Source organism: Psammomys obesus, unplaced genomic scaffold (assembly GCF_907164565.1).
Source record: "Psammomys obesus unplaced genomic scaffold, mPsaObe1.curated_primary_1811, whole genome shotgun sequence".
In the NCBI taxonomy this organism is placed as follows: domain Eukaryota; kingdom Metazoa; phylum Chordata; class Mammalia; order Rodentia; family Muridae; genus Psammomys; species Psammomys obesus.
Genome location: NW_026596046.1, coordinates 35577275 through 35592294, shown reverse-complemented (window position 1 = coordinate 35592294; position 15020 = coordinate 35577275). Strand labels below are relative to the sequence as shown.

The 15020-nt window shown below is 53.6% G+C and overlaps 1 protein-coding gene across 2 annotated transcripts in view; it reads left to right on the top strand.

Moving 5' to 3' along the window:
• Window positions 1-2441: 2441 nt before the first annotated feature.
• Window positions 2442-15020, top strand: part of P2ry6 (pyrimidinergic receptor P2Y6) — a 36645-nt gene continuing 24066 nt past the window's right edge. Inside the window, exon 1 of one of the 2 annotated variants that reach the window (XM_055623384.1) lies at window positions 2442-2600. The gene's annotated coding sequence lies outside the window, so the exon portion shown is untranslated. Of the gene's footprint in view, window positions 2601-13042; window positions 13124-15020 lie in introns of those variants that run through there. The other variant, XM_055623383.1, reaches the window with a different exon arrangement.

Here is a 15020-nt window from a genome sequence, read left to right as displayed (position 1 = left end):
CTGTCCAGAGAACCCGAGTCATTGTGAATACTCAGCTGAAGACGTGCTTGAGCCCTGAAGTCCTCTTTGTCCCTAGGCTGGGCATCTCCTGTGCCAATGCCCACCACGTCCTAGTCTATTCCCCTCTGCACTGGGCACTTGTAGGGGCCGTTGGCCATGAACTTTCACCTTTGTCTCCCCAGGGCCCTGCACAGGCATTAGTGAATAAATGAGTGATGACTACAGCCTCAAACCTCCAAGGAATCCCGTGTTAATGCTTCACTCAGACCTCTCCAGAGTCCTGGGCCAAGACTGGGAGAGCGGCACATAAATCACAAACGCAGTGACTGCCCAGAGAGAGGCCACATCGGACCAGAGTGAGAGGGCACGGCAGAGGCCAGCCATGGGCCATTTCAAGCCCTGAGGGACTGTCACAGTGTCAGCCTGCTTCAGAGAGGCTCCCCCTGTGTGCTGGCCCCACTCACAGAGCAGAGAGAGTCAGAAGAGAAAGCCAGGGTCATGGCACTCCTGCAGTCCCATCCCTTCTTTCCCACCCTATTGGTCATGCCTAGTCATGTCTTTGCATGCTCGCCGCATGAGTATAATGTTATTTTGTATGTTTTGTTTGTGTATGTTTACTTTCTAATTTCCTCAAGTGAATGTGTGTATGGTGTGGGTGTATGTCTGGTCACCTGTGGGGACACGTGGAGGTGTTACACATGTGTGCTGAAGCATGAGGTTTGGCATCGGGAATCTTCCCCAATTGCGCTCTATTTTATTCACTGAGATGGGCTCAGCTGAGTATAGCTAGTCTGGCTGGCTAGCCTGTCCCGGTTGTCACCTTCTGGACTCTGGAATTACGGGTGGCCTACCTCACTTGCGTGGGTTCTAGGGATCTGAACTCCCTCCCTCACACTTGCATGGCAGATGCTTCAACCACTGAGCCAGCTCCCAGTCTCACACTTTCAGCTTTGCATCCAAGGGGCCTTTGCCCTCTCATCCAGTTGTTGGCTCAGCCAGACAAGCAGCGCAGTGAAGAGCTAAGCTAAGGAAAAACTAAGGACTCAGGCGTTGAATCCAGTATCTCCACCAGCAGCATGAATTCCCTGAACCCTGACACAGACATCCCCACTCACAGACCTCCATCGCCTTGTCTGTAGAATGGGATACTAGTAGCATCTTCAGAAGACACTGGGATGTCACAAAGATTTGGTAGGACAGTTGAGGCTCCCAGCCAGCTCAAGCCTCAGAGACTCTAGAGATGAACCTGCTAGGCAAATTACCTACCACTGAGCTACATCCACACCGTTCCAAACCCTGATGACTCTGCTTGGGACCACAGATCAGGGGAAGACAAGTCAGAGACAGGAGACTGGAGGTCCCTCTTCCCCAGCCAGATCTTAAGAGTCAGGAAGGAGGTAGAGGAGGAAGGACAGTGCAGGAGGGACACTGACACTGAGGAGCATCTATTCTCTGTCATTGTCCTGTTCCGCTAGCAGGACAGTCATCAGAAGAAGCTAGAGTCTCTGTGCTTCTGTTTCTTAGTTTATAAAATGGAAGGGCGACTCCAAATCGCTGGTTGTCCTGAACGCCAGGAAGCTGCTTACGGTGTAGAGGTGTAGACGCCTGCACTCAGGCTCTGCAGTCAGATCTCACGGCTGCAGGACTCAGGTCTGCCTCTTGACATCCATGTGGCATTGGGTGAGTCACTTCAGCTTTCTGTGTCCCGGCTTTCCCACTTTAAAATGGGCATCCTGATACCTCTGGAGTTGCTTTGAGGATTAAAGGCACTAAAATAGCTGCCCCGGGGCTGAGGAAGGAGCCCTGCACGGAGAGGGTCTGACTAGCATACACAAAGCTCTGGGCTGGATCCTCCGCACTGGGTAAACCTGGTGTGTTCCCTCACGCTCTTAACCCCAGAAGGAAGGAAGTGGAGGCAAGAGGATCAGCAGGTCCAAGTTGTACTTGGGTACACATCAAGTTCCGGGTCTTTCTGGGAGGCCTGAGACCCTGCTTCAAAATACAGGTGGATAAGTAAACAGATGAGCAAATGAAAGCACAGTAGATACAAGTAGATAATTGCAAAATTATACCGAACCTTCGCCCTCCCCCACCATTCCATCCTCCTCCGTCAGGCAGAATCACAAAAGTCAGAGTTCTCTCCCTCTCTCTCTCAGAGACAGCGGGTAGGGAAGGGAGAGGGAAGGAGAGAGAGAGAGAGAAAGAGACACAGAGAGACAAATAAAGAGGGAAACTGAGGCCAGGAAAGGGCTGGAGCAGCTTCGGGATTTAGAGTTCAACCTCGCAGCGCGCTCTCAGCCTAGGAGCCCTATCCTCTGCCGCCTGCAGCTTAATAATCTATCACCGCCTCCTTGTCCCACCAAGGGCAGAAAGCCCAGCCCCGTCCTGGCTGGGCGGGACTCCACTGCTGGGTGCCAAGGCCACCCGGCCACAGCCGCTCCCGCTCCCCGTTCGTCTTGCTTTGGTACCGCAGGACGCCAGGGACCCTTGGGACCAGAGCTACAACACCGCCGCAGCCCCTCATCCAAGTGCTGGGCCGCCTCCCAGAGAAGCAACCCTGACTCGGGACGGACCGGCGCGGCTGGTGCTGCGCAGCGCAGGTGAGGGCGCACGCGGGGGCGGGACGCGGCGATGGTGGGGACCAACGGGACAGGAGCTGCAGGCGAGGGCACAGGGGGTACAGGACAGGCCTGCCGGCTGTAGCTCTTGCCCCTCCCCCTTTCCCGGGGGTAGGGAAGACTATGGGAACAATTCCTTGGGGAGATAGCGTGAACAATACAGAATAACTGGGCACAGTTAGTGTGCGTGGCGTTCCACGTGTGATGGAAGGATTGTGGAGCCCGGGTGGCTCCAAGAAGCGTGTGATGCCTATGGCTAGGAGTGACTCTGCCATGGTGACGCACGGCTTCCACGGCGCGGGTGCTGGAGCACCACGGGGCACTGCCTGTGCTGCGTGGCCGGTGTAAGGTGTCTGCGTTGTAGGGTACAGGCGCCACCATTGCTGCCTGCCGAGCCACATAGTGGAAGGTGAGCAGCGTCTGTGTATCGGTACCACGGAAAGCGCCCCTCCTCTTCCTCTTTCCCCCTCCCTTTTCTCTCCCGGAGATAGGGTCTGCTGTAGCCCAGACTCGCCCTGAACTCCCGATGATCCTGCCTCCATCCACCTCCCAAAGTACGAGAATTCCTGCCCACCAGCAGCTGCTGAGAGCTTTTTAGGAATCGCAGGGGACTCTACCTCGTACCCAGGGCTTGGCAGAGTGCAAGCTCACCCTGGGTATAGAGGAGGAAGTGGCAGAGGCCAGACTCCCAGCCCCTCTCATCTCCCACCCCTGCCATATGCAAGAGACAGTCCTCTGAAACCTCATTCTTGACTTAACAAACTCTTGTGCACTCCTCGCCTGCGTTTCTGCATTTGTTTTCGTGTGAAAGCACCGCTCTGAGCGTCTCCTCTGAAGGGCTGGCTGGGGCTTGGCCGTCTGCTGTGTTTATGCAGCCATGGGGCCTTTCAGCACCCTGCAGTTTCCCGCCCCCAACTGGCTTCGAAGGGCTGAGACACCACAGCATGTGGCTTCCCAGTTAGGTACATTTGTGTGTTTTAGTCACTTCAGGGACCAGTTTCTTGGACTTTTGGGAGAATAAGGGTCTCATCTCTACTGCACCCACAGGACCCTGGGGGAGCCATAGAGAAGGAGCTTCCTTAGCAGCCCAGGATGGCCAAGGCCTCCTTGTCAGACCAGCGTGTTTCAGACCCCAGTTCTTGCAGGACTTGGGGAGGGGTGCCCCCGAGTGCCTTAGTCTTTTCTTTTCTTTTTTAAAGACTGAGACATTAATAGTATTTGCCCTGTAGGGTTACTGTGAGAACTGGCCAACTTCCTGGATATAACGTGTTTGCACAGGACCCGACACATTAAAACACTTAGCGGTGGTGTCAGAACTGTGACGAAAGCGATGGAGGTCCGCACATGGACAGGTCCCTGCACACCTCCAGGAACTCACATCCCATGGTTCTGAGGGGCTGCGCAGGTGGGATCTCAGAGCCCTTCAACTCAGGCATCTGTGGTGTCTCATTCCTATCCCCAGACTGTGTCATCTCAATTGCTTTCTCAGCGACACCCTGTCTCCTGGCAAGGCACGGGCTAACGGGGAGTTGCATGGCCTGGGACAGAGCGTGGGAAAGAGGCTGAAGGGAAATAAGGGCAGCCTAGGGCTTAGATGGGCGCCTCTCCATTCCGATGACCACTGTGAGGGACAGACAGACAGCCTGGGCACTTGGAGTGTAAGCTTGGGAACCATGAGGGGCAGAGACTGGTGTCCCTCTGCCTAGAACAAGAAAAGCTAAAATGAGCAAGATGAAGATGTTCCATTCTTGATCCAAAGCAGGTCTTGGGAGCGGGGGGCAGGCTTTGAGACCAGAGTTGAGCTCCTGGCCCACGTGGACCAGGAAACCCCTCAGGCTAGACTTCATTTCTGGGGCTAAAACATTTATGTTGGCAGCGTAAGAGCCCCTGTTCCTGCTGACTTCATCGGGCCAGTTTGGAGATGGTGCCCAGACGCCTCGGAGGACAAGGGGACATAAAAGGCAGTGTCGGGAGCTGTGGAAATATTTTGTGGGAGGGCACATGAATCTATCTCCTGTGGCAGGGTATGATGGGCTGCTGGAAGGCTCAGGCAGAAGCAGGACCAGCCATTGTCCCTGGTGTCCGCTGTTCCCCAGCAGGATTACTTCTTTCCCAGAGACCCCTGTGCTGTTCCACAGGGTCTGGAGGACAGAGATCTCTTAGCAGGAGGTGTGGGTCTGACCTGACTTTCTGAGTACCCCGTGAGGTGAGTTCTTTCTTCGAAGCTGTTAGGAGGTGGGACCCAGTGGTGACACTCTGGCCTGCTTTTCTTTAATCCATAATTCTGGTTATCTTTGCTTATGGTTCTAGTCCTGGAGCTACTGGGTGCTTAGGTTCAAAAACCTGCCACCTCCCTTTCCCTGTGTCAAAATACAGGGAAGCAGAAATTGGTAAAAGAAAGTGGATTTACTAACAATTTGGCCAAACCATGGGGAATGGAGGTCTAGTTTCCACCCCAACATGCCTAGGCTCTCTTAGAATTTACAGAAAGACACAGGCGGGCCTGGTGTGGCACGTACCTTAAGTGCCAGCACTTGAGAGACAGGGGCAGAGACAGGAGAATAACAATGAGTTCATGGCCAGCCTGGTATACACAGTGAGCTCCAGGACAGCCAGCACTACACAGAGAAACCCTGTCTCAAAAAATAAATAAATAAAAATAAATAAAAAAAAGCACAAAACAAAGGTAAGACAGGTTAATGGAACTTTTCCAGAGCTCCAGATGACCTGGCCGAGGTTGGCTTCATTCTCCCTTATACAAAGATTTTTAATCAAAATCTTAAAGATTCCCCCATTTTGTATTTGCTTTTGTTTTTTAGGGATGTGGAGATTTGAGACAGGAGCTTGCTTAGTTTAGGCTGGCCTGGCACCCACTACTTAGCAGGGAATAAATAGCCTTAAACTATTGATTCTCCTGCCTCAGCCACCCAAGTGCTGAAATTACAGAGCTGAGATTACAGATATGGGCCACTACGGCCTGCAAGACTACCCCTCCCCTTCTGTTTTCAGACAGGGTGTTATGTAGCCCAGGTTGGCCATGAATTCACTGTGTAGTGGATGGAGAAAGATCTGGAACTTCTCATCCTGCTTCCGCTTCCTGAGAGCAGGGGTCACAGGCCTGGACCACCACACTCAGGCTCTGCAATGCTGGGTTTTGAGTCTAGGGCTTCATGAGTGTGAAGCAGAGCTCCACCAACTGAGCCTTATCTCCAGCCCTAAGAACAAGCCCTCCCAGGGGGTATTGTGAGGGGTAAGATTCCCACCTATTCTGGGCCTGGAAGAGTTTTTTTTTTTTTTTTAAGATTTATTTATTTATTATTTATACAGTATTCTGCCTGCATGCCAGAATCTTGTTATACATGGTTATGAGCCACCATGTGGGTGCTGGGAACTGAACTCAGGACTTTGGAAGAGCAACCATCTCTGAGCCATCTCTCCAGCCCCCCTGGAAGAGTTCTCAGTTGTTGGTTCTGTTCTTCAGCGGTGAGCAAGTGAAGAAAAGGCGACTTGAGAACTGCAGGAAGAGGTACACAAGTCTCGCTTGTTTGTTGTTTTGCTTTCTTTGAGACAGTCTCCCACTGTCTTAGCCAGCTAAGAACTCACTATGTAGACCAGGCTGGCCTCAGACTCACAGAGGTGCAACCTGCCTCTGTGCTGGGATTAAAGGAGTGTGTCACCACTCCCAGCCATGTAAGTATCTTTTAGAACATTTGCTCCCTCATCAGGGCATAATTTCTCTCGTAATCTATGATTATCCAAACATTCTAAATGCCCGTAACCCACACTCAAACTTCCGTACTCTGACATGCCCTCGTTCCCACTCTACAGCTCCAGCATTCTGCACCCCAACTCCTCCCCACCTCCCACTCTAGCAAGCTGACATTTTCAAGCTACCAAGAAAGAAGCCTGGGAGGTTGGTTCAGCAGAAATATTGGAGAATCCAGGAAAGGTCCCCTCCCTTCCAGCTAGACTGAATGAGGGCTGGTCAAAGGCCATGCTCCCAGGAATGATGATGAGCCCAGAGCTCACGGCCACCTACACACACACACACACACACACACACACACACACACACACACACTCACACAGACACAGACACAGAGACACAGACACACACACAGCAGGGAGAGAAAGTAGAGTAGGCGTGGCTCTCACGGATGACTGAACTCAGCGGAGGGGAACATTTGGGTGCTGCTCAAGAGGAAAGAGCTGTGGAGACACTGGGTACCCCTGAGGGCCATTGAGAGGAAGACAGGAGAGAATGCCTCAGAACCCCAAAGATCAGCCTGTTCCCTCTGAGACATTCCTGACTCCACCACCACGCTTAGGTGGACAGACCCCAGCGGAGCGGCAGGAGTGCGCATGCGCGGCTGGCTTTCACTGCGTGGCTCTTATACAGTCTGGTCCCCTTTCCTGGACTGAAAAGTTGGCAAGCAGGACTAAAACTACTCAGGCGCCTCTTTCCAGAAGTCCATGTGTGGCGGAATGCCATAGTGGAGGGCAGGCCTCAGACACTAGCTGAATTATCTGCTGAGTAGAAGCCAAAACAACACCTACCCCGTCATCCCCCTCCTCTCCCAGCCTCCACCCACAGAGAACTTGATCTCAGAGCTAAGACTGACAGCCTGCTGCTGGCTTGTCCTCACAGAGATCTCAGGAACCTCTGAACACAGGTGGGGCTGGTGACACACACACACACACACACACACACACACACACACACACACACACACACACCCGCATTTGTCCAGCCTGAATCTTCGGATTGAAGGAAGAGCCAGTAGCTTCCGGGGCGGTCCAAACAAGCAGGCAGGAACACTGTAAAGGTGGCAAATGAGTAGAGGGGCTCCTGGGCCCCACCCCTGGAAGGCAGGATGAGGGTGGGAGTGGCCTGGGTCCAAGAAGTAAGGATGAGAAGAGTGAGTAGGGCTCAAGCCCCAGGCTCCCCCTGTTGGGCACATCCTGAGCCTCTGCCTTCAACGTCTCCATTCCTCACCCTTCCCATCCAGGCATCAAGCTCTACTGATACCTCTTGTCTCTACCCTTACGGCCTGAGCGATGCTCTGGGCTCCTCCCAGCCTTTTCCCTCAAGCCCTTTCGTCTCTGCCATCTGGCAGGGGCTTGTGTAGCACTGACCCACTGTGCTCTCCCTTCTTCACAGGGATTCTCCCCATCTCCCCACCCCCCACCCCGTCACCCCCACCCCCCGCCCCCGCCACCTTCCCAGCCACTTAAGATGTGTCTCTTCCAGTTGTGTCTGACACCTGCTCTTCCCCGCTTCCTGCTGTGCCCTGAGGCGAGGCTGGCCACGAGGGGCTGCAGGGCCAGCTCAGGTCCCTTCTGGGTCAAGTCGGAGACTCCACAGAGACTCCCTGTGGGGTACTAAGCCCTTCTGTTTGCTGCAACTACACGCCATGCACAGCCTCTGTGGGCCTCTCCATGGAAGCCCTGACGGCCTCTGCCGTGGCACACTCTCCATTCCTCATGGCTGACACCGACATCACCAGAGGGCTAGAAAGTGGGGGCATCGAAAGAGAATCACAAAGAAGAACAGTTCTAACCTGGTCCACTGGCATCTTGGTCCCCGGACTCCACCCAGAGCCACCACCACCACCACCAGCTTGGCCTCAAGCACTTGCACCCATGCATTTGCTAGCTCTCCCCTTAGCACTAATTAAACGCCATGCTGCGAAGGCCCTTGCTGTGAAGGCCTGTCACCCTGTCACTCCTGCCCCAGTGACCAGGTCTTCGTTTATCTCTTTATCTATCTTCATCCATCTCTTGCAGCTGGAGCTCACTATTGGTGGTCTCCTAACCTCCTTATGTCTCTATCTATCTATGTATCTATCTATAAATCTACCTATCTATGTATCTATCTATCTATATATCTACCTATGTATCTATCTATCTCTATCTATCTGTCTATCTATCTCCCTCTTGCTCTAGCAGCTGGGGCTCACTATCTATCTATCTATCTGTCTGTCTATCTATCATCTAGCTAGCTCTAGCAGCTGGGGCTCACTAATGTTTAACTAATTATGTTGCCATTCATCCATCCACCCACCCATCCACCTATCTGTCTGTCTGTCTATCTATCTATCTATCTATCTATCATCCATCCATCCATCCATCCATCTCCATCTCTTGCAGTTGGAGCTCACTAATGTTTAACTGATTTTGTTGCCTTCCCTGGTGCATACAGAAAGAGAAGCAGGATTATCCCAGTGATTGGCTCCACCCCATCAGGCAAATATTTGCCTCCTTTTTATCTGGGGGAGGCGGGAAGAAGCCATAAATCCTTTCTGTCTTTCTCTTTCACTTGGCTTCTAGAATGCTTGGTCGCCATCTTAGGCTGAGTTTCTGCCCCTGATAGAATCATGTGATAGACTTGGCAGTTGTCTGAGCCACCCTGCTCTTCCAGAGCAGACAGAGAAGGGGAGTAAATCTAAAGCACCCAATGAGTAACTCCTCAGAGCAGCCACTGGCTTCTTGGACTTTCTCCTTTTCTCTATTGTCTCTTTGGTCGAATGAGTCATGAGATGGCACGGACTGGTCCAAAGCATTGTGTTCAAGTCCTTGCTGTGCTCCCATGGAGCTTTAAGAGCATCCGACAAGTGGCTGAGAACAGTGAAGGGTAATGCTGCACCTCCCTGGGCTACTGTGGAGGCCTAGCTTGGGAAGTCTGGGCTCTCAGAAGGAACAGTTCCTGGCCCATCATAAGCACTGCCCTGGGAGGGCCACTGGGAGGCTCCGGCTCTGTCTGGAGTGTTCTGCAGCTGAGCTGCTCTGTAATGTTGGAGATGCCGTCTAGTAAGTTAGGGCGGGGCTTCAGCCTGCAGCTCTGACACTTCCTAGGATGCCCGGAGGAGCAAAGTTCACACTTCAGCTGACTACAGTTGGAGCGATCTGTGGCCAGGATCCTCCAACAGATCCAGAGGGAACAGGAACCTGAACTACTTCAGGCCAGTGAGCAGGCCTGGGAATGTTCCTGTCCCGTCCAGAACTCCCACTAGCTCTCATTCTTCCCTTTGAGCTCCCAAATGCAGAGCAACTTTTCAGATTTTAAACTTTAAACCACTCTGATGTTGGTGTGCACACATAGGCCTGTACCACATGGAGGTGAGAGGATGACTTCCTTTATCTCTTTCCACCTGTTGGAGACAGGGTTTCTTGTTTCTACTGCTGCAATTCATGCTCCAGGCTTAGCTGGCCTAGTGGGTTTCCAAGCTAAGTCTCTGGTCTTTGCCATCCATCTCCTGCTGTGCTGGGATTACTAACGTGGTGGTCTACTGTATGACGCTGTCCACCTTCTGAGGCTTCTCCTGTGGGTTCGGAACTCAGGTCAGACTGTGCATTAAGTACTTCTGCTCTCTGAACCTTCTCCCCAGGCCTAGAACATCACTGTGAGCCAGCAACACTCCTGGCCAGCCAGAGCTATCTCCTGATGGACTTCTGCTTGTTTTTCTGTGTGGTCTGGCTAGGGCCTTTATGGGGTAATGGAGAGGTGAGCCCACCGTACTGTGGTGGGCTTTGGAAAACTCATGACGTGTCTGTGAGGGAGCAAAGGCTAGCAGCCCTGAGAACTCAGGTCCCTTCCCTCCATCTCTTTCCTGCCTCCAAGAGAGCCTTGCATCTTGTTGTGGCTAAGCTTAACCCTGTGTGGGCTCAGTGGAGAGTGAGTGCATGAGTATGTTGGTACATGTACGTCAGTGCACATGTGTGTTGTAGTGTGATGGACATATTTCAGCTGTGGGCACAGGCTCCTTGCTCCTCCACTGGGTATCTGTACCTTCCTACCGTCCTAATGGCCAGCAGCAGCCCTGGGAGCCTGGTGGGATGGGTTGGAGGAGGAGTGCTTTGGCTCATTTAGAGCACCCCCCCCAGCCTGAGTACAGCACCCAGCTTCCTAGCCAAGAGCTCAAAGTGGAGCCAATGCCCAGGGGGCCACATCTCCTCCTGCAGAGCCTGGCAGGCCTCCTCTATTCCAGACAGAGCACTGGGGATGGCGTTGTCCCTCTATCTCGAGGGCAGCAAGGGAGCACTAGATAGAGGCCTGGAATATACAATATGCCAGTGGCTTCCTCAGCTCCTGCCCCTCTCACCTACCTCTGCAGGGAGCACAGTTCTGGAAGGGGCAGAGGTACCCAAGAAGGACAGGAGTGAGACCATGATCTTGACCCGGCAGTGGTCACCAGGGCTGGGCTCTGAGCGGAGACTGGCGGTGTGGGAGCCCCTGACTTAGTGCAGGCGGCTCGGGGCAGAGAGGTCACTGTGGACGAAGGCTCGGTGCCCACCCGCCACTGAAGGTCTGAGGAGAGTGGGGTTTTGACCCTTCCACAGCTAAGACTGAGCCAGCAGAGCCTGCGTAATCCCCTAAGCCTTCCTCCTCCTCTTATGCAACTGCTTTTGTTCTGGGGAAAGGCGAGGAGTCTGTGGTGGCTGCTACCTTACAAATCTCACATGGCATCTGGGCTGCCCTGGGATTGTGGGAACGACTGTGGGAAAGCACTGCTGCGGTCTGGGGGTTCTGGGGTCCCCTGAGGTGAGGTGTGGGCAGCACGGGCAAAGTTGCAGGCGCATGCAGGCACTTCACTTCAATGTGAATGTGGAGCCAGGCTGACCAGCCCCACATGTGTGTACCCAGCGCTCCTCCGAGTCCACTTCCATGACCTACCCGGGGAGCCTGGCCCATGGCACTGCAGCATTCACTTCCGGGGTTTTTCTACACAGAGGAAAAGGGATCTTCCTGTCACTGGCCTGCTGCTGGTGGGGAGTGGAAGCATCTTTGATCTCTCCGAAGTCACACTTATTTTCCATCAAGACAATGGGCCTGCTCCAAGGGGCTATCTCAGGGTCTCAGAATGTGAGGAGCATGTGATGTACCCTCTGCCATCTTGGTCTGCACACTGCCTTTTTGTTACTGTGATGACCACTCTTTGGGACGCCACCAAGAAGTGTGTGTCATTATTTATTATTATTATTATTTTACAGATGGGAGAACTGAGATCCAGACACTGGTTAAGCTCACACAGCGATTAAAGCAGAGATGACCAATGTCGTCCTACCCTTGGGCTAGGAAAATGTACCTTCCACTTGGGGCTTGGAGTATGAGACATGGTCTTGGTTTGGAGCCTAGGGGATGGGGCAGGCTGGGACCACCAAGCAGGCTTCGTGGCTGCTTAAGCTCCATCACAGTGCTCTGCCGTGGGATTCTGCTTTTAGGCATACGTGCCAGGGAAGAGGGCCAGAGGGGACAACAAAGACACCTCTGCTGAGCTTTGTGACCCAGACAAGGCCCAGGCTCTCTGGACCCAGCACCTCCTCTGCTAGCGTAGGTCAGAGGATGCACTCTCTTTTCTGACCTGCAGAGGGCTTCCCAAGAGCCTGGAGTGCAAGGCAGGCTGGGCTTTCAGAACTGAAGTAGTAACCCCATGCGAGCCTGCCCGGCCCTAGCTCTGGGCTTAACTCAATCCTGTCGGGCAGGAACTGGGGTAGAGTCTCTTCCAGGCTGGATGGGCTTCTCCAAAGAGCCAGGAGGAAGCGAGGTGGTATGTGCTCGCCCAAGGAGCCCCCTGGCTATGTGCCCCACACACCTCTCTTAGCTGTTCTGTAAAGCTCTCACCTCAGGTCGGAGAATTTGCTCCCCATTCTCGCTCGTAGTGGACACCACCGGGACAGAGCAGGGGCTCCGTACTTGTAAAGTAGGGGGAAGGGCAGAAAGAATAATCCTACCGATAGGAAGGGGCTGCCCAGGGCAGTCAAGGACCCAGACAAGGCAACCGACCCATTGCCTTTTCCTGGGCCTTCCCAAGCGCCAGGATGGATGGAGGTTAGGCAGGAAGAGAGTCAGTGCCACCCTTCCTACAAGCCTTCCTCTCTCCTTCTGAGGAGTCTTCCTGAGTCCCTGAGGAGTGGTGTGTGGACCTGCATGGTTGGAGTCACAGACAACAGATTGGCTAACCTTGGGGTCAGGGTCTCTCTTAATGAGCCTTGCAGGCACTGCTGAGAAATGGGGATAGTTGTTCCCTGTGGCAGTAATGAGCAGGAGCCAGGCTCTGTCCAAACTTGAGAGATGCCAGGAGGGGAGCTGGCGTGGCGCTAGGAGCCTCCCAGCCCAGCCCTGGCCCTTGACTGCTCCTTCCCTCCATCTTCCCGGCAACCTTGGGCTAAGCCGATAGTCTAGTAGTACCCACTGCTTGGGTGAGCACACAGAGCTGGGGGTGACTTGCTCCTAGCCGGGCAGTAGCTGAGTCAGCCTCGTGCCAGACACTTGAGCAAGATCTCCAGACTGAGTGCTGGTCCTGCCGTTCGGAGTTCCGTGAGACAGAGCCACTTCCCCACTGTAGTCTCGGTTACCTCATCTGCCTCGACCAGACTCCTGCGCTCTGTGGCACCGGAACTGCCCAGCGGCAGGGGCCGCCTCAGCCCAGCGGCAGGGGCTGCTTCAGAAGTCTGGCTTACTCCAGCGAGCACAGCAGCTCTCTGAGGCAGGGTGAGCAGTCCAGGTAAGGGGGCTTCCCTCCTCAGAGGCTCGCCACCGTGCACACCACTGCAGTCCCGGGCTGGGTGCAGAGGGCTGAGCAGGTGTGGGGCCTCCTCCTCCCTTTTCATTTCCCCTTCCGAGCTCTGCCCAGGGCTAGGCTGCACAGCACAGAGGGACGAGGCACACGGGACTAGAGTGGAGGAGATGTGGACACAAGGACCTTTCTGTGTCTTGGGAGGGACAGTGGAATACTACAGGATTTGGAGCTGCAGAGATCTGAGCCTCAACTTCTTATTTGTGAATTCTAGTGGCTGAGTATGTGTCAGTATCGTCTGTGCTGGGCGATGTAGCATATGCCTTTAATCCCAGCAGAGGCAGGTAATCTCTCTGTGAGTTCAAGACCAGCCTCTTCCGCATAGTCCATCTCTTGTGAGTCCCAGACAGTAATAATACATTATCTAAAAAAACAAAAAACAAACAAACAAACAAACAAAAAAAAACCAACTGTTTTGTGCCAAATGCTAGAGCGTGAAGAGGGTCCCTTGGGGAGGGGCTGGGTGGGTTCTCAGGGCTGCTTAGGCGCCTTGGCAGGAGCAAGCAGGAAGGATGTCAAATCACAATGCAGCAGGAAGTTGACCCTACTGGGAAAACTGATTTCCTTGAGTCCAGGTATGACTTGGTAAAGGGAAGAAAAGAAGAGTAAGTGACTGTATTTGGGGCTAAATCTTGCTACGAATTTCTGTTGACATTTGACTCTGCTGACCCTGACCCAGGAAAGGCAAACAGGGGGCCTGTGTTCGGTACTGGTGCCTCCTGGAGGTTCAAGGCTGGCTTTCAACCTGACTCAGCCTTCCCGGCGATTACACCAGTGTGCCAAGTGCTGTGCTATGCAGGTGCGTCAGCGTAGGTGCGAGAGGCAAGGGTGTGGCTGTGCAGCCCGTGAGCCCGTGTGGAGGGCATGTGTGCTTCCTCACACTCTCCCGCCTGCCCGTGGGGGTCTCTATGCGCTGAGAGTCCTCTGTCTGGGGATGATGTTCAGCTCGTTGCGAAGCATGCACGAAGCCTAGGGTTTGGATCCTCAGCACCACATGATAATGGGATTAGTGGGGAACACGTGTCATCCCACAACTCGGGATCAGAAACTCAAGGTCATCCTCAGCTATGTTATGAGTTTAAGGCTAGCCTGGAGAAATGAAACCCTATGGAAGCTTTCTTCTTCTCCTCCTCCTCCTCCTCCTCCTCCTCCTGCTCCTCCTCCTCCTCTTCCTTCTCCTTCTTCTTCATCATCATCATCATCATCATCATTTGTATTTCCTTACGATTTGTTAGTTTATCAGGCAGGAGTTGGGGGAGGTCACAGTCTAGAAACTAACTTGTGCCTCTAGCCTAACTAACACTAACTAGTGTCCCATTGCCTCGTCCTGTGACTGCTCCCACAGACTCTGCTGGGAGGCCCCTGCAGGACTGTCTTCAGGGCTGGGAATCTGCCTGGCTTCTCTGTGTGACCCACCAGCCACCGTCCTCCCTCTGAGGCTTGAGCTGGCTGGGAGCCTCAACTGTCCCACCGAATCTTTGTGACATCCCAGTGTCTTCTGAAGATGCTACTAGTATCCCATTCTACAGACAAGGCGATGGAGGTCTGTGAGTGGGGATGTCTGTGTCAGGGTTCAGGGAATTCATGCTGCTGGTGGAAATACTGGATTCAACGCCTGAGTCCTTAGTTTTTCCTTAGCTTAGCTCTTCACTGCGCTGCTTGTCTGGCTGAGCCAACAACTGGATGAGAGAGCAAATGGCTCCTTGGATGCAAAGCTAAAAGTGTGAGACTGGGAGCTGGCTCAGTGGTTGAAGCATCTGCCATGCAAGTGTGAGGGTGGGAGTTCAGATCCCTAGAACCCACGCAAGTGAGGTAGGCCACCCGT